At 34.2% G+C, this 24,427-nt stretch overlaps 1 long non-coding RNA gene across 8 annotated transcripts; it reads right to left on the reverse strand.

Moving 5' to 3' along the window:
* Positions 1 to 5,552: 5,552 nt before the first annotated feature.
* On the reverse strand, positions 5,553 to 23,158 carry LOC102666658 (uncharacterized). Of its 8 annotated transcripts, none has more exons than XR_001382691.3 (5): positions 22,679 to 23,158; positions 22,560 to 22,597; positions 22,400 to 22,439; positions 16,387 to 16,516; positions 5,553 to 6,032 (listed from the first exon to the last, which is right to left on the reverse strand). It is a non-coding gene; the product is annotated as an uncharacterized lncRNA (long non-coding RNA). The 8 variants fall into 8 exon arrangements; XR_005886264.1 differs by having other exon boundaries at positions 5,553 to 6,011; positions 22,400 to 22,436; positions 22,679 to 23,129; XR_005886263.1 differs by having other exon boundaries at positions 5,553 to 6,011; positions 22,679 to 23,129.
* Positions 23,159 to 24,427: the final 1,269 nt, after the last annotated feature.

Raw genomic sequence — 24,427 nt, forward strand, 5'->3', positions numbered from 1 at the left:
TTAAAAAACCACAAGTTCCTTGGTATTAAAAAATTTAATATATAAAACAAATTGGATAATATATCACAATATGTTTTTCCATAAAGACTATAAACAACGTACATGTGGAGAAACAAAAATTTTCTCCTAAAATAAGTTTTTTTATAGTCATTGACAAGATACAACTTGAATTACATCATTTTAATTCAAAATCTTATTTCTATATTAGTTGTTTGAAATAGAATCAATTTTGTTGTCAACCTCCTTCACAAGTGCAATAAAGAATAAAAAGAAAAAAATTAAAAATTTTGGTGCTTTCGTTTTGAGAGAATAACAAGAGAAATAATAACTATTTGTGTTTTCAATGTGGAGAGTAAGACTCTTCTTAAAGCACACATAAAAAACTTCTTTTCTAACTATCCGAACAAAAAAATGATACATTCTTTCTTGTTTCTATCTAATGTTTAAATTTAAAAACAAAAATCATTTTTTTTTTTTTGTTTCTATTTGCCAACTATTAGCATATTAAAAGCAAAATCTTTTTTTTTGTTTCTAATCAATAAATCAAATATCTCCACATAGGAAAACAAAATAAAAAGGATATATAATATCATATATTATTAACTTTTATCACAATAATCAAAATTTTGACACAAACCTATAAATTATATAATACAATATATATCTATATATTGCAATCATATAATATATCCGATATATATTATATGTATATAATAATATAATAAGAATTTTGAATATATTATCAATATAATATAACAATCTAATAAGTCAAATATCTATATGCATAAGTATATAATTAGAAGGATATAGCTTAGTGGACATAATATCATATATTATTGACTTTTATCACAATAATCAAAATTTTGATACAATCCTATAAATTATATGCTACAATATATCTCCATACATTACAATCATATAATATAATAATAATCATGAAAAAAATCACCAATTAAAATTGACGCACATCAGTATATATGATATTTCACACATCAATGCCAACAATGAATTATAGATCAATTTAAATATCTCCCTAGATATTTAATAAATATTCACGTAAAAAAGATGTGAGATATTAATTTTAGAATTTCTAAACATCTAAATAAATATATCACAATATATAGATATATACTTTGTGAACAACTTCACAGTGAAAAGGATCGAGCCTAATCATTCTATAAATTATATGAAATATAATTTCACTTAAAATGAATGAACTCATTAACATTTAATTAGACACATATTCATTATTTTAACATTTGATATACTCATTATATCAAAGTCATTGATTTATATAGTAATGTTAAAGACAATAGTTTTCATCTTCAAAGCTATTGAAAACATGTTACATCTAATAAAGATTACCTTAATCTATATTTATATGACATTTCAATAGGTGAAAAAAACTAATCTACTATTATATATATATATATATATATATATATATATATATATATATATATATATATATATATATATATATCAATACATCACATGTACACCCAATCCAATATCACACGATGATCAAGATATATTATTTTTATTTTCATTGCAATCACAATATGTTATACAAGATATAATATAATAATAATAATAATAATAATCTAAAGTATATATTAGAATCTCGATTCACATGACAAATACACAAAATTCATTAACATTAATCCAACAATTAAATATAGATTTTAATTTAACAAATCAAGTCAAAGATATTTCAACAAGCTAGTTTTGTAACATAAAAAAAAAAAAGAGCACACACGGTGCTTTATTATTTTTTTTATCAGATTTCTCCCCCCCCCCAAAAAAAAAAAAAGAGAGAGATATCACATATCTAATAATCTAATATGGTGACTATGCATCTCGACTTGTTTCAGATTCAATAACACATTTCTTCCCAACAATTGCAATATGTTTGATGACACTGAGAAAAACATATTCACTTTTAGAAGAAAAACACATTTTCATAGTGTAATTTTAAACACAAAAGAACGAGGCTCTAATACCAATTGAGAGTGAGTTACATAGAAGTGTTCCCAACACTTGTAGTGGAAAATTATGATCTATTTTACATTAAAAAATATACAACAATAATAAATAGAGGAAAATAGGTTTGTGTACCTAGACGTGCATTTTTTAAACAACAAAACTTTTCTTCAATAGTGCGAAGACTCTATATGTATCCACACCGAGATCAAATCTCTGATATCAACTCAACTCTTTGATGAGTGGAACTCTAAAGAGAAAATCATCTTTCTACTTTTCAGGTCTAAAACTAGACTTAAACTTTTTAGCTTGTGTCGGGTGCATTTTGCCTGAGGTAAATGCTCATATATATGATGTTATAGAGATCTGGATTTTGGCCCTTTTTCAAAGAAAAAAAAAGAAAATATTTAAAATAATTTCATATCTCTTTATCTTTCTAAAAATAAAAATGATTTCATATAGTTTATTTTAAAAAGCTTCTTGATATAAGACAAAGATAATTCACAATTAATTACATGACTAATCATAATAATTAATCACATTCCTGGTATGGAGCAATAGAATATTATTCTTATTTTATGGACAACTTTCACATTTATAGAATAATACTCCCTTTTTTTATATTAATTATATTTTTGGTGCTAGCAAAAAATATAATAATATTCCATTAAAATATTTATTTGATTAAATTAAATTCTCTAATTTAATTATCAAATAAATTATTTTCTTTTGTAAAGATTGGAACACTCGTTTGTGTGTGATCCCGTAGTCACTACTAAACCGATAGTAAATTAATGATAATCAATTTATTAAATCCTATAGTAACACTCCTTAACGTTCGAATAGCATGAAGTAACATCTTTACCTTCAATAACCAATAGAAGACTAATGTAATATTTTTTTTCCGTCATTTATAGCTCAAGGTTATAGTATTATGGTCAAACTCTAATAAGCTAACACATTTAATCGATGAATAACTTAAGAAAACTTTAAAAGAAAATTTTTTTCCTTCTTTCATTCAATTGTCTGACCAAGGTCTTAGTTCAATCATAAAGCTCAAATTCATTACCTAGAGTTGATGGATTCCTCCTTAATTAATCATTAATTCTACAAGTATTTAATCATATCCAATACTCATTCAACTAGTGCCCTAAAACATTAGGTGTCCGAAATTAGAATATAATAAATAACTTGTTAACTACTATCATAAACATTCTCAATTAAGTCAGTTCAATGATGAGATTCACATATACATCATCTATATATGTAATTTAATGAATGAGATTTATTAAGTCAGTTCAATGATGAGATTCACATATACATCATCTATATATGTAATTTAATGAATGAGATTTATTAATCTTTATCCAATAAAGATCATTATATATATATATATATATATATATATATATATATATATATATATATATATATATATATATATATATATATATATATATATATATATATGTTATAGGGAGAACAAACATAAGGAGACAATTTCTCTCCTTTCATCTTCACCTGTACATTGCACAATACTCTCTTTTACTGCCATAATAACTAATAGAGGTTATAGAAAATTAGTGAGTTAGGAAGTTAGAAAGTTAGGTAAGGATAATCAGCTATATGAATAAGAGCTTTCACTGTGTAATTCTCATCTTTTTCAATCAATTCAATTTGTTACCACATAAGTATCAATATGTTGCTCTCTATCTCTCTTATGCATTTGATCTTCATCCCTATGATCCATGGACTTGTAATAATAACCACTGCTAGCATCTCCATTGCTTTTACTGCCATCACCTTCACTAGCCATAAAAATAGCTTGTCAACTCAGTGTCCCAAAATGGAAGAAACATTGTGCATTGTGCTATCAGTTGTTGTATTTTAAAAAATTTGTGCATTGTCCCAAAATAGCTTATCAAGTGCATTGTGCATTATGCATTGTCCCAAAATAGCTTCTCAGGCAAGATACCACGAACGACCACTAGCAACAGTTGTTGCATTAACACGTAACAATCATGAGATTTCAAGCCAACCAACTTCAAATCATTAACTGACACAAGGCTCTTAATATTAGAAGAGTATCCTAGTGAGACTTTTACATTTTTTAGACAATGACAACAAAAAATTTTCTCCTTGGTTGACATTGTGTAACATGCTGGGGGCAAATAGGTTTGCTGACCTTATGCTTGGGGATGCAACTGCTCTCGAATACCCATCTCAACCAAACCCTGACGACATTTCATACCATCCTTTGTCTTTCCTTTGATGTTAAGAAGGGTTTCAATTAAACTATCACACACATTTTTCTCCACATGCATTACGTCCAGAAAATGGCATACATGTAGATTGCACCAATAAGGAAGATCAAAGAATACTAACCTTTTCTTCCAAATGTTCTTCTCAGACGGATCCTTCCTTTGTGTCTTACAATGTCTTTCGCCTGATCATAAACTTCATGTCCAGCTAAGGTTTTCGATGCACCTTCAATCTCGTGGGTTCCATTAAATCCTTTCTTCAATCGCTGATATGAGTGATAATGTTTCAAAAATCTTCGGTGCCTTGTATATATTGTCTTCTTTCCATGTTTTAGTTGGATGTAACTCGTTTTTTTCTCACAAATTGGACATGTGTGGTGTCCTTTCACATTATATCCGCTCAAATTTCTATAAGCTGGAAAGTCATTAACGGTGCAAAATATTATCGCACACAACCTGAAGGTTTGTTGAACATTCCCATCATAAACATAAACCCTGTCTACTCACAATTTTCTCAAGTCTTCAATCAAGGGAGTAAAACACACACCAATATTGTTTCCTGACTGTCTTGGACCTGCTATCATCATACACAACATAATGTATTTTCACTTCATGCACAACCAAGGAGGAAGGTTGTAAATCATTAGCAAAATAGGTCATGAACTATGACTAGTGCTCAAATGGATTCATGCCACCTGAAGCAATACCAAGTTGTAGGTTTCTTGGTTCCTCTCCAAATTCAGGATACAAGTGATCAATTGTCTTCCATTGTGGAGAATCAACGAGAATATCCAAGGAAATCTATCTCTCTTTAAATTACTGATTACTTGATTGTGTATGGGGATATGAGAACAAATAACATTTGTGTGATTTTATCATCTTTACTATGTTCACTAACTTGCTATTTTTCACGGTTCAAATGTATTTGTAGCAACTAACAATTGAGGAATCATAGTTGACTCTGGCACAACATTGGCATACCTTGTTCAAGAAGCTTAAAATCATTTTGTCAAAGCTGCAAGTTTTCTTTTACTTGAAATTTTGTAACACTACAGTCTGCTGTGGAGAAAAATAGTGTAGAAGATAAAATAATTGAATTTCTATAAAATGAAATCGTTTATGTCAACTAGACGTCACCAGCATTTCCATGTCTAGCATTTTAGAAACAAGGACACTCTAGTTTATGTCAACTATGTATTCACAGTACAAAATGAAATCATTTTATGCTCATAGATAGTAGGCAAACATATAACAGCCCTTTACCCTGCCCCAACAGCAGTTTCCCAAAAGAACATATTCGAAAGGGTATTAAGGAAACACTGTCCCTCCAAATATTAACAAAAGTCAATTCCTCTACAATGAGACAAATGTTATTTGTTCTCTACATGCTTCTTTTTTTCGGTTGGCTTCAAAATATTAGTTTAGAAAACATTAGTATAAACATAAATATTTCAAAAGTGCATGAATTCCAAATTTAGAGTAACTGTACAAATTATCATCCAACTCTTATTTGTGTTATAATATTAATGTCTCAACTTGAATCAGTGGATGTAATTGCCATTTCTGCTCACCAAAGTGGTGATGCTTGCCTTCTCTCCGGATCTGGTTGTACACAGTTTCTTATCACTTCAGACCATTCCTCAATCTCTTCTTCCTGCAAAGACTTCTGCCTTGGATCCACAACATGTCTTAAGGATTTCCCCCACCTTACATATTCTGCTGCCCAATCTGCCAGAAGTTCATTGTTCCCAGCAAGCGGAATTCTCCCTGTAATCAACACAAACAATACTATTCCAAAGCTGTAAACATTGTCTCTTTGTTTTTTTAAAGGAAAAAAATATCAATAGTATCAAAATTGATTTAGTATTTCAAAATTCAAAGAGTTATTAATTCACACTCGAAAAGTGTGAGAATGCCCAGAGGATGATGAACAATCTATTATCTTATTTCAACTCCTTTTTTATAGAAATAATTTTGAACAGTTCAAGTGGATATTCTTTTTCTTTTTTTTTTAATCAATGCCAATAACACATTTTATTATAGAAAAAAGAAAGAAAAAAAAAGGATGAAAAAGAAACAGCACATAGTCATAATTATGGCTTTGTATTAGAGCCATCTCCCCTTCTTTATTTTGTATTTTTCTGGTCTTTTAATTATGAAAGAAGTTGCCAAAGTTAAAATGGTCCATTTATTGAAGCTTAGCTTTCACTGCAACAAACCCATTTCACATGCATACATATAAATATTTTAGCAGACCCTTGAAGGAGGAACAAAGGGCATTGTGTGATACAAAGAATGAGTCCTTTTAGCATAAAGTGAATGTAAGGGAAAGGGACTGAATGCACTCCTTCAAGGAGGAACAAAGGGCACGTAGGTGGTTTTACTTACTTTTCTTCGTAGGAAGAGTTTTTTTTGGTGTTGTCCCTTGTGTTGCAACTTTTGTTAGGTGAGCTGTTGCAACTTTTGGTGTCAATCATCAGATTTTTATATATATTAAATATCAATCCATATTTTCTTGCAGATTCTCAGAGGAAGAAATCACTTCCTCGCATTCTAGAGTTAGAGTTATACACCAAATTAATAAGATAATGATATTAAATATAATGGTTGAATTATTTTGAAAGCAAAAACAAAAATCAAGACAAAAAAAAGTGACAGTAAGGATATTTGATTCATATTACTCTTTTTTTTTTTAGATCACATATATTTATTTTTACTGAAAACATTTTTAATCAGTTAGATAAAGTTATTATGAATGTCTGATAAGGATAGTTTTTTTTTTTTTTATGTACTCATTGTGATGTACTTAAGTCCAAGTTGAAGGCTTATATATAGAGCCAAACTGAGGACATGGGCCACCACAGATATATGAAAGCGATAAATGCAGACCCATTGCACATACATACATAGAAATATTTTTCTGGTCTATTCCAAGAATTGTATGGTTGCAGACCCATTCTTTGTATCACACATGTCATTCCATAAACTAAGATCTGATATTTTAGCAGCATAATCTTCAGTAAGGTATATAAAGGAAGATTGCAGGTTTCTATGGGCAATGGGTGGTTTCAGCTCATGCATATACTCTAGGCAGTAGGCTATCCCCATAGCTATCCTCATTCTCATTGTCCAATTTAGTTCTTCGCCTTCTCTAACTGCAGCATAATGCAAGAATGAAGTCAAAACTGAAAAAACATTAAATGCCGGTGCATATTGCAAACAATTTTCAAGATGCCTATGAACTATTCATGTTTGAATAAGTTATCCATAAACACTAACGGGAAAAGAAAATTAAATAAAATAATTGAATTACTATAAATTAAAATCAACTTATGTAATTAACTTTTATAGTTCTCATCTTACTTCTCCAAAAGTTGTGGTATATAAGTTGATTTTAACTTATGAGAGAAGTTCAATTAATTTTATTTTTATTTTTCTCTTATACATGATTATGGAGAAGATTATTTAAACAGGACTAATTTATATTTTTGCTACAAAATTCAAGCCATCCTCACAGCCTGGTTGAAGAAGTTAGGCTGCTATGAGCCTGTAATAATCAAAGGAGGATATGGTTGTGGATGTAAGTAAATTTTGATCAAAATGTCACTCACGGTTGGGGGCTTCTCCTTGCTATAAAAGATGTCATGAGAACTGTTTGTTAAAATTACATTACTCTAAAATCATTACTGTTGTTCTTCCTCTTTCTAAGCTAGCTGTCACCTATCATTGCTGTTTGAAGTACTATTCTCTGCACTAGCTGCCACGGATTACAGGCTATATGTACTAATATGCATGCATATGAATTTTGTTAAATCTTAATATTTGATTCATGTTTGTTAATTTGTATTAATTGCTTTGGTTTTAAAATAATAGCTTGTTGTTGAAGTCCATGGCAGAAAATATGCAAACTAAGAACCTAGTTCACACCAACCAACTCCACAGTCTTTAGACCATCCTACTCCCGTTGTCTTCACACCAACCAACTCCAGTAGAAAGTTCTACCGGTACAGCGGAAGGTCCTAATAATGAACCTATGCAACAACCACCTAGCATGAAGGTGGATGACCATGTTGCATCATCAACAAAAACTGGAGGAGGGAGACTCAAAAGTATTGTGTGAAACCATTTTGATAAGATTAAAATTATTGATGGACAAGACAAGGCCCAATGTAAATATTGCAAAAAGTTTCTCGGAGGAGCATCAAAGAATGGAACAAAGCATTTGCATGCCCATATGAAGAAATGCATTCAGAAAAGATTAAATGACAATGGGAAGGTACAAACATTTCTTATTCCTAAGGTTACACAAGGTAGACAAGAATTGACTGCTGGAAGTTATAATGAAGAAAATGCAAGGAAGGATCTTGCATGTGCTATTATCATGCATGAATATCCACTTTCAATAGTGAATCATGTTGGGTTTAGAAGATTTTTAGCTACACTCCAACCACAATTTCAATGTCCTTCACGAAACACTATAAAGAAAGATATTTAATGTTTATGACTTTGAAAAATCAATTGTTATGAAGTTGTTGGATACAAATGAAGGAAGGATGGCAATTACATTAGATATGTGGACTGCAAGCAACCAAAAGAAAGGGTATGGGACAGTCACAGCTCATTACATTGATAGCTCATGGACTTTGCAAAATCGCATTTTGAGGTACTAGCAACATCCTTAATTTTATAGCTTCCCAATATATATTTTTTAGAATTTTGTGTTAGATATTTTTGTTTTGATATATTGTGTTAGACCTTTTTCTGTGATAATGTGATTAAGCTATTTATTGTTTTTTTTTTTTTTTTGCTCAGCAAAAGTAGATATATATTATATATATTAAAGAGTACCAGAGGTACAAGTATAGTTTAAACACATAGCTGGTTCAAAAGATGAAATTAACTATTATGGACCAGCTACACCCCAAAACTTAAGTACATATATGCTGCACCTCTTGGAAGAGGTCTCAGCCTGGACCCTCCCTTTCTAATTACACAAAGGCATCTGACAAATTAGAAGACCACTGATTAAAATGTGTATCGAAATCTTTCTCCATAGCTTTAAGCTAGGACCAGACTAGAAGAAGCGCTTCATCCATCAGCTTGCTTGCATTAAAAGTTTGGTTATCAAAGACCAGCTTATTTCTATGTTGTCATATGGTCCTTGTGAGGGCTATCCACCAACAGCTCCATCTTATATCTTTTGTTCGTGTAGCATTCCTTCTGCTGTGCTGCATGAAATGATCTTTCGGTTCTTTCAGGAAAGCACCCGCTGATTTAACCCATGAGAGTGACTCCCACCACAAGGGGAGGACCTTACTGCAATTGATGAAAAAGGTGTGATGCATTCTCCTCCGAATTGTAGCATAACGGGCACATTGGGTCACTTATCTCCACTTGTCTCCCTCTTAGGTTCATCTTCGTTGGTAAGCGGTCTTTGATAAGCCTCCATGTAAATACCGCTGCCTTAGGTGGTATCTTAAGTACATATTTATTGTTATATTGTATACTAGGTTCATTTATGTTCCTTCACCTCACACAAATGAAAGACTTTGCAATGCACTAGTTGAGTGTTTGCTGATTGGAACATTGATACAAAATTGTCTACTATCACTTTGGATAATTGTAGTACAATGATTGCATGATTGAAAAAATTAAGGATAAGTTGCAATTAGGCACTTTAATTAAGGAAGTAGTGTTTCTTCACATGCGTTGTTGTGCACATATCTTAAATTTGATAGTAAAAGATGGTTTAGGAGTTGTGAAGGATGGAGTGGAAAAAATTCAAGATAGTGTAGCATATTGGATTGCAACACCTAAAAGGCTGGAAAAATTTCAAGAAACTGCTAAACAATTGCGAATCCCTTGCACCAAAAAGTTGAGTTTAGATTGTCCAACTAGATGGAATTCAACTTACAAGATGCTTGATGTTGCAATATCATATAAGGACGTGTTTTCCCGATTAAAGCAGCGTGAAACTCAATACTCTTGTTTTCCAAGTGATTCACAATGAAAATTTGCAAAGTGTGTAAGAGATTAGCCATATTTAATGATATCACAAAAATGATTTCTAGTACAAAATATCCAATTGCCAGCATTTATTTTCTCAAATTCGTGAGATCAAGATGGCTTTATTTGAATAGGTCAATTCCCCTAATGAAGTGATTCAAAAAATGGCAGAAAAGATGTTACAAAAATTTGATTCTTATTGGAGTGTTATTCATGTGATCATGCGAGTTGCTACTGTTTTAGATCCAAGATACAAAATGGAGTTGCTTGAGTTTTACTTTGAATCAATTTACCCCATGGATTTTTTTTCACAAGTTAATAGGATCTGAAACTTGTGTTATGATTTGGTTTCGGAATATCAAGCCAAAAAGCATCAAGATTCTAATAGTTCTTTTGAATCGCCAAATGTGGTTAGTGATGAAAAGAATAAATTGTGTGATTATGATAGATACATTGAAAGAAAGAAAAGGTCAAGAACCTCAACTATGAAAACAGAGTTAGATCATTACTTAGAGGAGGAAGTTTTACCAAGAAGTTCAGATTTTGATATCTTAATGTGGTGGAAATTGAATGAGCTAAAGTATTCAACACTACAAGCAATTGCAAGGGATGTGTTAGCTATTCTGATCTCCACTGTAGCTTCTGAATCGGCATTTAGTATTGGAGGTCAGATATTAACTCTCCATCGTAGCCGACTTCATTATACTACTTTAGAAGCTTGGATGTGTTCTAAAAGTTGGTTATGGAATTCAGAGAATGCAGGTAAAATTTTGAATGCTTATGTGATACTTTATGAATTGCTTATATTTTTAAAACTTATAACTTTTTTTTTATCAGCAAAAATAAGTATATATATAGATAATTGAGTACCAGAGGTACTGAAATACAATTTTTGTTGCCCAAGCTAGTGGTTCGAGATTAGACTGAATGGAGTCTAAAAAGGAACCACAGCCAGGCCATAGACCATATTAATGAAAAGCTGCTAATCAAAAGTTATATTCTGAGCTATTACACTATCCCTTCTCTAAGATTACTAGACCATTGGTTAAAATGACAAAAAAAATCCTTCTCCAAATGCCTCAGCCAAATCCACAACAAGAAAGCTGCTTCGTCAATCAATTTGTTGTTGTCAAATGTTTCATTGGAGAATACTATCTTATTCCGTTGCTGCCAAATGGTCCAGGTCACTGCCACCCACCAGCATTTCCACCTAGTAGCCCTTCTCCCCTCATTCAATATATCTCCATGCTGTAGAAAATGCTGTCTTGGATCTTTTGGAAAAGCTACAGATTTGTTCACTCAGGATAATGATTCCCACCAAATAGGGATGATTCTATTGCAGTGGAAAAACAAATGTCCTGCTTCCTCTTCCTCTCTGCTGCAAAATGGGCAGTGCCTATCCAATATATCTATTTGTCTCCTGTGTAAGTTTATTCTAGTGGGTAGTCTATCTCTAAGAAGCCTCCATGCAAATACTGCATATTTGGTTGGAATCTTCAGCTGCCACAGCTCCTCAAAAGCCCTGTCCTTGATCCCATCAACTACAGGCCCCCTCATTACCTTGTATGCAGATTGCACCGAGTAACTCCCACTTGGATCTGCCATCCACACCCATGCGTCTCTTCCTTTTTGCTGAATAACTGACCTTTCAACATCTTTTAGGAAATTGACAGCCATTGTTATCTCATTGTTGAACAATGGCCTTCTCCAAGATAGATTCCACTCCCACTCCCCATCTTTGTACCCTCCCATCTGCTGTATTAATTGATTTTGTTGTTCCGAGATTAGGAACAATCTAGGATATTTAACTTCCAATGAAACCTCATCATGTATCCACTTATCCTCCCAAAATTTAACCCTTTCTCCGCCCCCAACCCTCCATTTAATACCTTTTTTGATCGTGTCCCCTTGTTGTGTTGTTTGTAACATCATCTTTAGGTCCCTCCACCATAAGGACTGAAACTTATCGCTAGGTGCTTCCTCCAAACCCCTCCATCCTCCGTATTTTGCCTCCAAGACCTTGACCCACAGCTGACTTTCATTCTGGAAAAGGTTCCACCTCCATTTACCGAGCAAAGCAAGGTTGAAGGTAGTTATATCCTTTATACCCAATCCACCTTTCTCCTTTGGGAGACATACTGTTTCTCATTTGATCCAAGCGATCTTTTGTGTGTCTTCACTACCTCCCCATAAGAATCTGCGTTGCAATCTAACCAATTTGTCCTCCACCTTCTTAGGAATCCTGAAAAAAGATAAGAAATAGATAGGAATGAAAGTTAAAACTGACTGGATAAGCGTGACCCGCCCTCCAAATGATAAGTGTCTTTGCTTCCACTTAGATAAAGCTCTCTCACACTTTTAGATAATAGGATCCCACACCCGCCCCCTTCTCGGATTTGCCCCTATAGGTAAGCCTAGGTAGACAAAAGGGATGGACAGCAATCTACAATTCAAACATCTGGCCGCATCAAAACTCCACCTCTCCGACACACCTATTGCCCCAAAATAGCTTTTTGCAAAGTTGATCTTAAGTCCTGAAGCTAGTTTGAAGGACCTCGGGATTGCTTTGATTGCCAACACATTCTCCAATGATGCCTCACCAAAAAAATATTGTATCATCCGCATATTGCAGGATGCTGATATCGACATTGGATGAGCCCACTGTAAAGCCCCGGAACAAATTTTTATTCACTGCCTCTCTTACTAGTCCAGTCAGTGCCTCTGCCACAATATTAAATAGGAAGGGTGCTAATGGGTCCCCTTGCCTAAGCCCTCTTTGGGGGAAGAACTCAGACGAGGGGCTGCCATTAATCAAAACTGAGATGGATGCAGATTTTAAACATCCCTCTATCCACTGTATCCATTTAGCAGGAAAGCCCATTCGGCTAAGCATGTATAACAGAAATTCCCACGACAGAGTCATATGCCTTCTCATAATCCACTTTGAAGATGATGCATGGCTTCTGTCTCCTTGTAGCCTCATCCACCACCTCATTTGCTATTAGAACACTTTGTAGTAAGTGTCTTCCCTCCATGAAGGCAGATTGTCTTTCATCAATAATTAGGGGCATGATCTTCTTCATCCTGTTGGCCAACAATTTAGCCACTATCTTGTAAATGCATCCAATTAGTGATATTGGTCTATACTCATCCAAAGCTTGTGGGTTTGTCACCTTAGGGATTAGAACTATGAATGATGTGTTGCATCCCCTTGGGAAAATTCCATTGACATAGAACTCATCCAAGAACCTCATAATATCCGGCTTCATTAAATTCCAAAATCTTTTGATGAATTTGAAATTTATACCATCGGGGCCCAGACTCTTATCGCTCCCACATCCCCAAACTGCCTCTTTTATCTCTTCCTCCTTGAATCTGCCTATTAGCATATCATTTTCCTGTTGTCCAATGGTCTGAAAACGTATACCATCCAATCGGGGTCTATTTGGATCAGCCTCATGGAATCTACGAAAGAAAAACACTTTAGCTGCCTCTTTTACTCTCGTCGGTTCTTCTATCCAATCTCCATCCATCCAGACTCCATTTAGAGCATTGCTTCTTCGACTAGCATTTACCATCAAATGAAAATATCTTGAGTTGCAATCACCTTCTTTTAGCCATCTTACTCGCGCCTTCTGCCTTAGTAAGCATTCATGGGATTGTGCAGCTACTCATAACTCTTCTTGTAACTGTTTCCTGGTAAGGCTTTCGTGGGAAGAAAGATGTCTGTCACTTGAGATTGCTTCTATCTGGTTTAGCTCACCTTCAATTTTCTTATATTTCTTAAAAGTGTCCCCGTATTGTTCTCTATTCCATGTCTTCAACCTTGCTTTCAATCTCTTCAATTTTTCTTTAAGCACAATCCCTCCCCATCCCATTTGTTGGTGCGACAACCAACATTCTTGCACTATTTTATTGAATGATTTGTCCAACATCCAGCAGTCAAGTATCCGGAACAGTTTTGGACCCCAATCAACACACTTGGATCTGAGTACGACCGGGCAATGGTCAGAAAAGTTCCTCTCCAATGGGTGTTGCGTACTCCCCGGCCATTTTGCAAGCCATTCTGGGGATAATAGAAATCTATCCAATTTGCTTCTTGTAACTCCATTAGGTCTTATCCAAGTGAAGTTTTTTCCTACCCATGGCGCTTCGTCCACCTCAAGCTCATCAATCCAGTCATTGAACTCCTTGATGTTACTCTCCTCCACTCCTCTTTGACCAACTCCCATCCTTTCCGAGGGGTCTCTAATGCTGTTGAAGTCCCCCAAAATGCACCAAAGTCCCCCTTGATTTGTTGTTTTCAGTTGCTTGATGGCCTCCCATAGGTTTCTTTTATTTTGCACGTCACATGGCGAGTATATGGATACGATATTAACTTGCACATCCTCCTGAATCCACTTTCCTGTCAACCAGATGAAGCCATTACCGATAGCTCTCCTTTCTAACTTGAATGCCTTTTCACTCCACATACAAAGAATTCCCCCTGCAGAGTTCATTGTTGGCTGTACCTCCCATGGAACAGTTGGATCCCCCCAAATTGCTTGGCACATTGATTTATCTACTGTATCCTTCTTGGTTTCCTGTATACACAGCATATCTACAGTCTCTCTTTTCACCAAATGCCTTATTGCTGCCCATTTCACCCCCCTCCCTAACCCTCTCACATTATACGTGATAATATTCATGGATTGTGGTTCCTATTCCCCACTTTATCCGCCTCTTTTTTATCTCTATCCTTCATTGTCATAAGTTTGTCCATTATCCTCCCTTGGTCATCAACTCCCGTTACCCCCAACTTCTTTGCGAGTTCCCATATTGTGGTTGCTTCTTGCCTCTCCCTTTCTCCTTCACATGCCTCTTCCTCCACCCCCCAATTTGTTGTCTCTTCTCTATGCACAGGGCGCTGACTTTCCTCTTTACTGTCCGAAGATTGATGTTGCTGTATGGTGGTGACCCTCATTTGAGGCTGGCTATTTTTTTGGTGCGTTGCTGGTCTGGTGTCCTGGCCTTCTAAGGCTTTTATAACTTGATATTTATTATTGTATAATTATTATTTATAAGTTCTAGATCAATTGAAGAATCAACTTTTACTGATGAGATTGAATCCGATGATGAAGGTATATTCACTTTTAGTTGTTCTAAAAAAACTTTAATATCATTATTCATATCTAATTTTTCAAAAATTTTAAAATATAGATGGATCTTTGGTCAGTGGCATTACTCAATGTTTGCAAGATTAGTAGACATTATTGTTGATCGGTAAAGTAATAACTATACTTATTTACTAATGTGATGTATGATTTTAAGATTTGAAACAACATCTAAAATATGATGTTTTGATTTTATAAATACCAGGTTGAGGAAGAAATGTTGATGACATCTTTAGTGAAGTTGGTGGTTATTTTGATGATGGACATTGTTTTCATTTTCTAGTTATTTCTAATTTGGTGTAATTTGAACTAATGAACATTTGAGTTATGTTGTTTCATATTTGGTGTATTTTATTTACCTTAAAAAATTATAGAATCACGCTAGACAAATGTGTTAGTCTTAATTTTATTTATTACTAGTTAGTTTTATTTTAGACTTTTTACATAATTTAATATTCATTTCTTAACGAATTTTGTAGACACATACGTTATAATAAATTTATTGATATATAAGTAGTTGAAAATAAATGTTTAACAATCAATTTATTTTTTCTAGAATCAAATTTTTAATATTTTTTTACAAAAAAAAATTACTTTTCGAATTTGAATCGGGTACGTGTCAAGATCAGGGATACCCGATACCCAACGGATACGAGGATGGGATAATAAATTTTAACCCGTCGAGTACCGGGTACAGGTATGGGGACATGTTGGGGAGTCGGGGTCGAGGAGACAATAATTTAATGTGGTACTGTATAAAACACTGACTCAATTCTATATTTTCAGCAATACAATGCTACTTTTTGCTGCATGTATGTTTTCACTTACAACGATTAATCCAAACTGTATTAATTGTTGTATTCAATCTCAAATAAGAAACTATGGTTCGCTGACAATGTAGACAATTGTAATATTAAACAATACTCATATGTGTACAACAAATGTAATAATAAACGACATAAGTCTGACAATGACATACATACCTCAAAATGTGCTAGTAACAAAAACTTTGGGTGCAGTAAGGCCGGTGATAATTTGATGATTTTATGTTCAGTCCAGCAACAAGAAGTTCTTCGAGAGCCTTAACTTTGTTACACAATTAAATAGTAGTACCTACAAGCAATACAAATTGTTTAAGCTAAAAGTAGGAAACCAATTGTCAAAGAAAATTAATTCAAACACACTGACAATATATGTATTTATCATGTCAAAATTAATTAAAGAACTATTCAATTAATTTTCACTCCACAGACCATGTTGGACTTGAGGCCCATTACCACTAGTTGCTGCAGCTCATAGTGCTTGTCTCACTAGTATCAGCTTTGGCATCAACTATTTTTCCTCGTGATGTTCAACACCTGTCTCGTGCTTTCTATTTGACTCATCTTCCAAGGATGTTGGCGTATAAACACAGGGCTTATGCTATGGATGACATGTTTTGTCCTTCAAGGGTGTGTCATGAATTTGGCCAAGTCAAGTGGTCAATCTTGTCATCGGAGCCGTCACTTGTGATTTTAAACAGCCTGATTTCAGGCCTGGACTGTATCATAACAGTCTGAATTTCCTCCCAAATCACAACATACAGTCTCCCTGATAGGAAGAGGAAGATAAGGACTCAACAAGAGGCAAACCAAACCACCTTAGCACTTGAAGGATTATGTCTAAGGGATTTTGGTACCAAATCCATTATTTTGTAGTGCTCCATTCTGTTATGAGCAGTAGTGCTTGATTCTGTTAGGAGGAGTAGTGCCTTATGCTTTTATAATTCTGTTATTTAGTGCCTTAGAGATTCTGTTATTAGCTTTTGTCTTGTAGCATGCGCATATAACTATATATAGGTGGTGTATTATTAGAAGGAGATGTGAAGAATATAAGCAAATTTCCTTCTGTCTCTGTCTTAAGCTTCTTACCTCTGTGTCTCTGCATTCTGTTTTTATCCTCTGTTCATAACACTCCCTCTCAACCCAAGCATTTTTTATAGGCAACTTGCCTTGTTGCAACCATTATCTCTGCGTGTAACTAACTCAACTATCAAATTATTCTATCAAACTAACTATATGGGTTAGCAATGAATCTCAAGCTTGACCCTGAAATTCGATCGTATTTCTTTCTTATGTTTTTTGTTTTCCAGGTAATATGAAATGAAAAATACATTGTTTTTGGCATGAACAAAGAATAGGCAGCAGCTTATACCCTGGTGAGTGTAAAACCAATTTAGGATTGGAGACCAGATTTTTTGGCAGTAAAGAAACTGGGTTAGCACATTTCCAAGTGGAATTATTTTGAGGGACTAAGGAATGATATTGGCAAAAGTTTGGCAGGGATCACAATTTAGTTGCCAAGACATTGTGTAACTGTAAATGTAAACTAAACTATTGTATGGAGCCAAATGGTTCTCTCCTTAGTACTGTTGTAGACTAAATTTGCTTTCTACTGAGAATATGGAATGGAGCAAGAAAAGCAGTATCAAAGCTGTCCTCTATGTATCTATGCAATTATCTGATTCAGCTTCTTATTTTGATTATTTTCAACACAATTGAAATACATTTACTGTAAACTGGTTGAATTGATGCTCATTAAAAATTTCCATACTACAATTATCAGAATGACTAGTATAAATTTTGTAAATGGTCTTACATGTGGATTGTGTACAGGATAACATGCCAAAGGAAATTGCTGACTATTTAAATAAGATGGGTGCGAGAATACCAAACATAAAGCCTGGGAAGGCTACCATAGAGTACCTCTCCAAGGTTCAGGCATCCACACGATTTTGGGGTATGTTACTGGTGAATGGCCTGTATTTTCCAGTTACATGATGTTAATTCACTACCCAGTGGAAAATTTGCAGGGGGGCTATTGTTAAGTGTTCTGGCCACTGCATCAAGCGTTCTTGACCACTATTTGCGGCGTGTCAATGCTGGATTTGCTATTGGTTTTACATCAGTTCTAATTATTGTAAGTGCAAGGAGGATTCTTGTAATTATACTTTGCATGCAAACTTATAGGTAACACCACATTATCAGGCAAGAAATTCATGCCACCTGCACTTCCCTGGCTTGAATTGCTTTTTATGTAATTCCAATTTTGGGAGCACATAACTGGCATGTCACTAGTATTGGTAGTATCTTACTGATTTATAGTTTCTATTTTCATCACCCAAAAAAAGAAATAAATGATTTGCATTGGGTATAAGGGGATTTAGTTGAACAGTTTTCCTTCTACAAAAAAAAAATGGAATTGGTTCAAGAGTCATACTTATATACAGTACTGAAAATTTGAAAGACTTTCTTTAAACATAATACATAAACCATCAAATTCTTTGTTCAACTTCCTAGTCTGTTGTATAGATTCACTTAGTCCTTGGTTTTATTGATCCAGGTTGGTTCCATTATTGAACTCAGAAGATCATATCAAGCATATAATGTGATGCCAAGCTTGAGCAATGCTTTGAGACGATATGGCGTATAACTTTGGGAAAAGCCATGCTGTCACTCCCCTGAGCCAATTTAATTTGAACCTCTGGGATAACTTTGGCCAACGTTGTATGTGGTAAGTAGTATAATTTTTCTGTCCACAGATTTTTCAATTCTGGTACTTATAATTGATCAGGACTGCCTATTGTCAAACAAATTTTCAGGAAGTTTGGATTTTCGGGGACATTAAAGTTTACAGTGTCTAAGAATATTGAGGTTAGCTAGTGGTGTGTTGCTAGTGAGGAGGTGGTACACGCTGCCTGCCGATAATGACAGTAGCTGATTCAGAAGCCTCATCTTCTGGTTTATATCTCTTTGATATTTGTTTTATGGATTTAGGAAAATAATTATTTAGGTTATAGTTGTAGCTACAGCAGAAATTTGTACAGGAAATTCTCCTGTTATAGACGTGCTCTGTAATATAAAAACGAGGTGTTTGTATACAGGAGGTTAAATGCCTTGATAGCGAGTCGTTATCCCCAAAAAATGGCCTAAATGGTAGGCACTGATACACTAACAAAAAATTCAGTGTAGATTATAGGCTCCTTTCCTTATTGAATTTTGAGGACCTGTTTTGGTACCAAGAGACTGGAAATATGATTAAGCATCACATATTGCTATGATTATGTGCTTCTGGAACTTATTTATAGAGTTTGATGGCTGACCTGATAGTGTGCAAACACTTGTCATATTATTATGTTATGTACTTTTAGTTTTTGTAGTATTACAACCTTCCATGATTTTGTATGCCTCCTTTCTTTTCTGTTCTATTTTAAATCAAGGTATTAAATTACTACATTTCAGAACTAGTTCAGATAAGTTCCCAAGTATATGTTGTCTTGCTTATAAAATGTAGCTTGAAGGAAGCATCATATAGTGGAGGGGGAAATATTACATTCAAAGGATCTCTTGGAGAGGGTACTTACTTAAAGAGAAGAATCTTTCAAGGACAGTCCATTTTAGCCAAGTTGCCTATCCACTTCATTTATTCTGTAAGCTATCACCTCTATTAAAATTTCTGGAAAATGTGTACATATCTCTATCCTCAGGTTTGAAGCATGATAGGGAGGTTACATGCTCATGTCTTTCAAAATCTTAAATTGTTAGCTAAAGGCACATGAATTGTTTTCTATTTGTATATTTCAAGCACAAGAAATTATAAAGTGGTCCAGGGCCACCACTGTTTATGGTCCCAACTAATCTTTATATGACATGTATTCAAAATTTTCAATTTACAAGGAAAAATTAATAACACTTGATAACATATCATAGGGAGATTAATGGAGACCATGTGATCGAAGATTATCTAATAATTTATCCTCAACACACCACTTTGTGTAAGACCCTTTGGGCTTGAACTAGGAAAAATGCAGAAGCTTACTTGCTTTGCATTGAAATTCAAATTTTTATTAGAAATTATAGTGGCAAAGGTTGAAGTTTAGACCTTCTGGTCATAGAGGCTCTAATACTGTCATGAACCAACTCTCGCAAAGGCAAATGCACCAATGATTTTATGCCTTTACATCTCTGGCCATCAGACTCATCTAACCTAAAATAGCTGTCAATACAGCAGTGTAAATAAAAGTTTACTTAAAAATTGTTTATCTTCCTAGGGAGCTAAATCTAGATACTTATTTGAGGGAAGGGAAGTGAAGTATGTATCTTTCCTTAACCAATGGTATAGTGCACATACTGACTAGTTCACCAAAATCATCATATACAATTTGAGATTCCTATTACCCGCTTTTCTTAGTCCATTTGACACCTGAAATCTGTGACAAATGCAGATGAAATCTGATACAATTCTTCATTGGAACTTGTACTTGACTTCACTTCTACCATCAACAAAACAACGTCTTTACTACTCACTTCCCATGGAATGGATTATCTGTCAAGCGAATTTAGCAAAGTAGTCCTAACAAGTGAGCACAAGGGAAATGCCCCTGGATGGGTTATACATGAAGGTACAATTGAAATGAATGGTTACATTCTCACTGGAATCCATGCTTTGTGCTATAGGCCAAATGCTCCTTCCATGAAATCCAGACCATTTGGTCCTGATCATGCTGTGCCTTCCTCAACTGATTATTTTGTTGTTCTTGGTCACATCACTGTCAAGACTTCTAACTATAAGCCAGATTTTCCAGTTTCTACTTCCTAGCTAGTTAATGGTGAATGCATCAATTGGAAATCTGGTCCTCAAGATTCAAGGATCCTAAGTGTTAAAATTTCTTGGAAACTGAAAAATGGACAGAATCTTGCATTTTCACACCACAATGTGTATGTGGAGAAACCACCAAAGCTAGCATATGGTAATCCAAGCACAGCATTGGAACCTGTGCAGGAGTAGCACATGTAAACTGTTTCTATTAAAGGAAGTTGAGGCTCTGACAACTGAACTTCAGAGGGTTAAGGAAGAGAAAGCACAGGCTCTGAACGATGAAAAGCTTGCTGCTTCTAGTGTTCAAGCCTTATTAGAAGAGAAAAACCTTTATTCATCAGTGAATTGGAGAATTCTAGGGATGAAGAAGAAAATAGTAAAAAGGCAATGGAAAGCTTAGCTTCTTCATTACATGAAGTATCTGCAGATGCTAGAGAAGCCAAAGAAAATCTACTAAACATCCAAGCTAAAAGTGAAAGCTATGATGCCCAGATTGAAGACTTAAAGTTAGTGTTAAAAGCTACTAATGAAAAATACGAGTCCATGCTTGATGAGGCACGACATGAGATTGATGTTCTTGTATGTAGTATTGAAAATTCTAAGAGTGCCTTTGAGAACTCCAAGGCTGAGAGGGAGCAGAGAGAGCTTCAATTAGTCAGCTGCATAAAGAAAATGAAGAAGAGAAGGTGTCCCTGGAAAAAGAAATAAAAAGATTTCTTTATTTGCTTGAAGAAACAGAGGAACAAGCTAATGCCAACAGGGAGGAAGAAGCTCAGTTGAAGGAAAATCTGAAGGAAGTTGAGGCTGAGGCAATCCAACTGCAGGAAGCTCTTAAGGAAACAACAGCTGAGAACATGAAATTGAAGGAGAACTTATTGGATAAAGAAAATGAGTTGCACTGTATGTTTCAAGAAAATGATGAACTCCGAATTACGGAACCTGAATCTATCAAGAAGGTGGACGAGTTATCTAAGTTGCTGGAAGAAGCTACAACCAGAAACCACCACACTAAGGATACTGTTTTTTTAATCAAAATTGAGAATGTTGTTCCTATCTCAGTAACCAAAATTGGCTGCGATAATGTGAACAAACCAAATTTACAGTGTTGAAAAAAAAAATGAAAACCTGTTGTGTAGGAGATAAGGTGAACAAACCATGCAAAAGATTGGATAAATATAGAAACTAAATCAAAACATCAATTACATTAGCTATGTCAAGACAAACCACATTAATGTGTACACATAATTTGCACCTTTCACATACATGGAACAAAATACTATGCAGGGGCATCACATAAGAACCAACTTTAAAAGGATTCAAGAAATATGAAAACCATTAAGAATGCATTTAAGTATGTACCTTAGAGACTAACGAGTGATCTTCTAATTGCAATCATCTCCTGAATGCATATAAGAAATGAATTATTAGGTAACATCCAATGTTCCTGGCAAGTTCCTAGTCTATATGAGAAGTGGGACACATCGTGTTAATTAATTAATACTTACTGCAATGACCTTACCAGAAATCATATGACTTGTTCCATTTAAGCATCTCAACCTAAATTGAAAACCACTGTTAATTAAAAGGGCAGTGCAGTGAGAAACAGAACATGTAAGGGAGTTCATGCCATTCACTCACCGTATTAAAACCGCAACTGGTCGTGAACCATGCCCATGCTCAAACTAAAGATAAAACCAGATAACATGGGTCTCCTACAATTTTCAAAGAATCTGGTTAAACAAAACTTCATCGCAGGAACATACAAGTTACCCTAATGGCATTAGGGTGTGTAGCAATGTGTACAGCAACTCAAAGTCCACGAAATGGTCTATGTTGACATTGCTCACAGAATCTCAATGCCAAATAAACCATTCGTGGTACGTTCCCAAATACTAAGCATTCTAAACCCTAATTAGGGCACCCAAACAAGCCGCAAATATACACGGTGATAGACAGCGTGACTGATGGAGGGGGCGAGAGCTTCCTGTAGTGACGACGTCGAAGGAGCTGCAGTGGAGAGGTGAGGGAAGGAGCTGTGGTGGCGCGGGCGCAATGCGGAGGGAATTAATTAATAATGTTCCCAATAACGACGACGGTCTTAAACGAAAGACCCGTGATGTCTCTTATCATTTTATTTACAATTTTACCATTAACATATATTTTATTTTAAGATGATTCTTTATAGTCTTAAAATACGTTAAAATACAAATTATTTAGTCTTTTTAATTAAAAAATATCATCATCTTATATTTTAAAATGATCTCTAATAAACATTTTATAATGTACGTCATAAAATCATAATATTTTAATAGTGATGATTAAATTAAATTAGTGAATATATTGAAATATATCATAGATTTAGTTCCTCAAGCATTACCCTCTTTTCTAATAATCCTTAAACTAATGAAATTATATAAATAATTCCTATAGTATTGAATATCAATCAATTTAACTAAATTGATAGATTTTACTAACATTGGGACCAATTTGAACAATTTTATAATGCTTAAAGGTCTTTGTAACATGATTTTTAATACATTAGAGACTATTTATATAATTTCATTAATTTAAGGACTATTTAGGAGAAAGGATATACTTCAAGGATCAAATTGACAATTTATTCCAGCATATTGCCACTCTTATATATGAATATAAAATAATAATAATATTGAAATTTTATTTAAACCCAAAATACAGTGACAACCCTGTCGTTTGGATTCTTGAATGGATGAATATGGAGCATTGCTTTCAACCGAATGAAGTTAGTGCGATGGGTATTTTATTTTATTTGTTTATAATATTATCATTTTAATTTATTATTTTCTAACTATATAAATTGTTATGTTTAGCTTAATGAGAAAGTGGTTAGAATGAGCACTGCCATGGATTTATTCCTTTGGTCACTCAATGAGTACAAAGAAAGGCTAGAGGACGAAGCTGAAACTTTATGGAAATACAAGTTTTTAGGAGCACGCTGAGAGCTTTTTTGGAAATAGGAAGCTAGAAACAATTAGTGTTTACCTTTTTTGATGTGTCGAGCGTTAAAGTTGTGTTTGGATGAGAAAATTTAACTAGGTAAAATATTTCACCAGAGATATTAAATTGCCTTTCAATAATCTAATATGTTTGGATGGGATATTTTAAAAGTAATTAAAATATTGTCATTTTTACAAAGTATTTTAATATACTAATTTAAGAGAATTTGAAATTCTCATTAAAAAGCAAAGAAATTAAAATTCCTCGTAACCCTCCCTCAGCACACCACAACGAGTGTTCTCTCTCTCATTGCACGCACACCACGAGCTCTCTCTTCCTCTCAGCACACCATCACAAGCTCTCTCTCTTTCCCTCTCAGCAGCGTCACGAGCTACCACTCCCTCTCCGTGG

This window comes from Glycine max, chromosome 9 (genome assembly GCF_000004515.6).
Source record: "Glycine max cultivar Williams 82 chromosome 9, Glycine_max_v4.0, whole genome shotgun sequence".
Taxonomy (NCBI): Eukaryota; Viridiplantae; Streptophyta; class Magnoliopsida; order Fabales; family Fabaceae; genus Glycine; species Glycine max.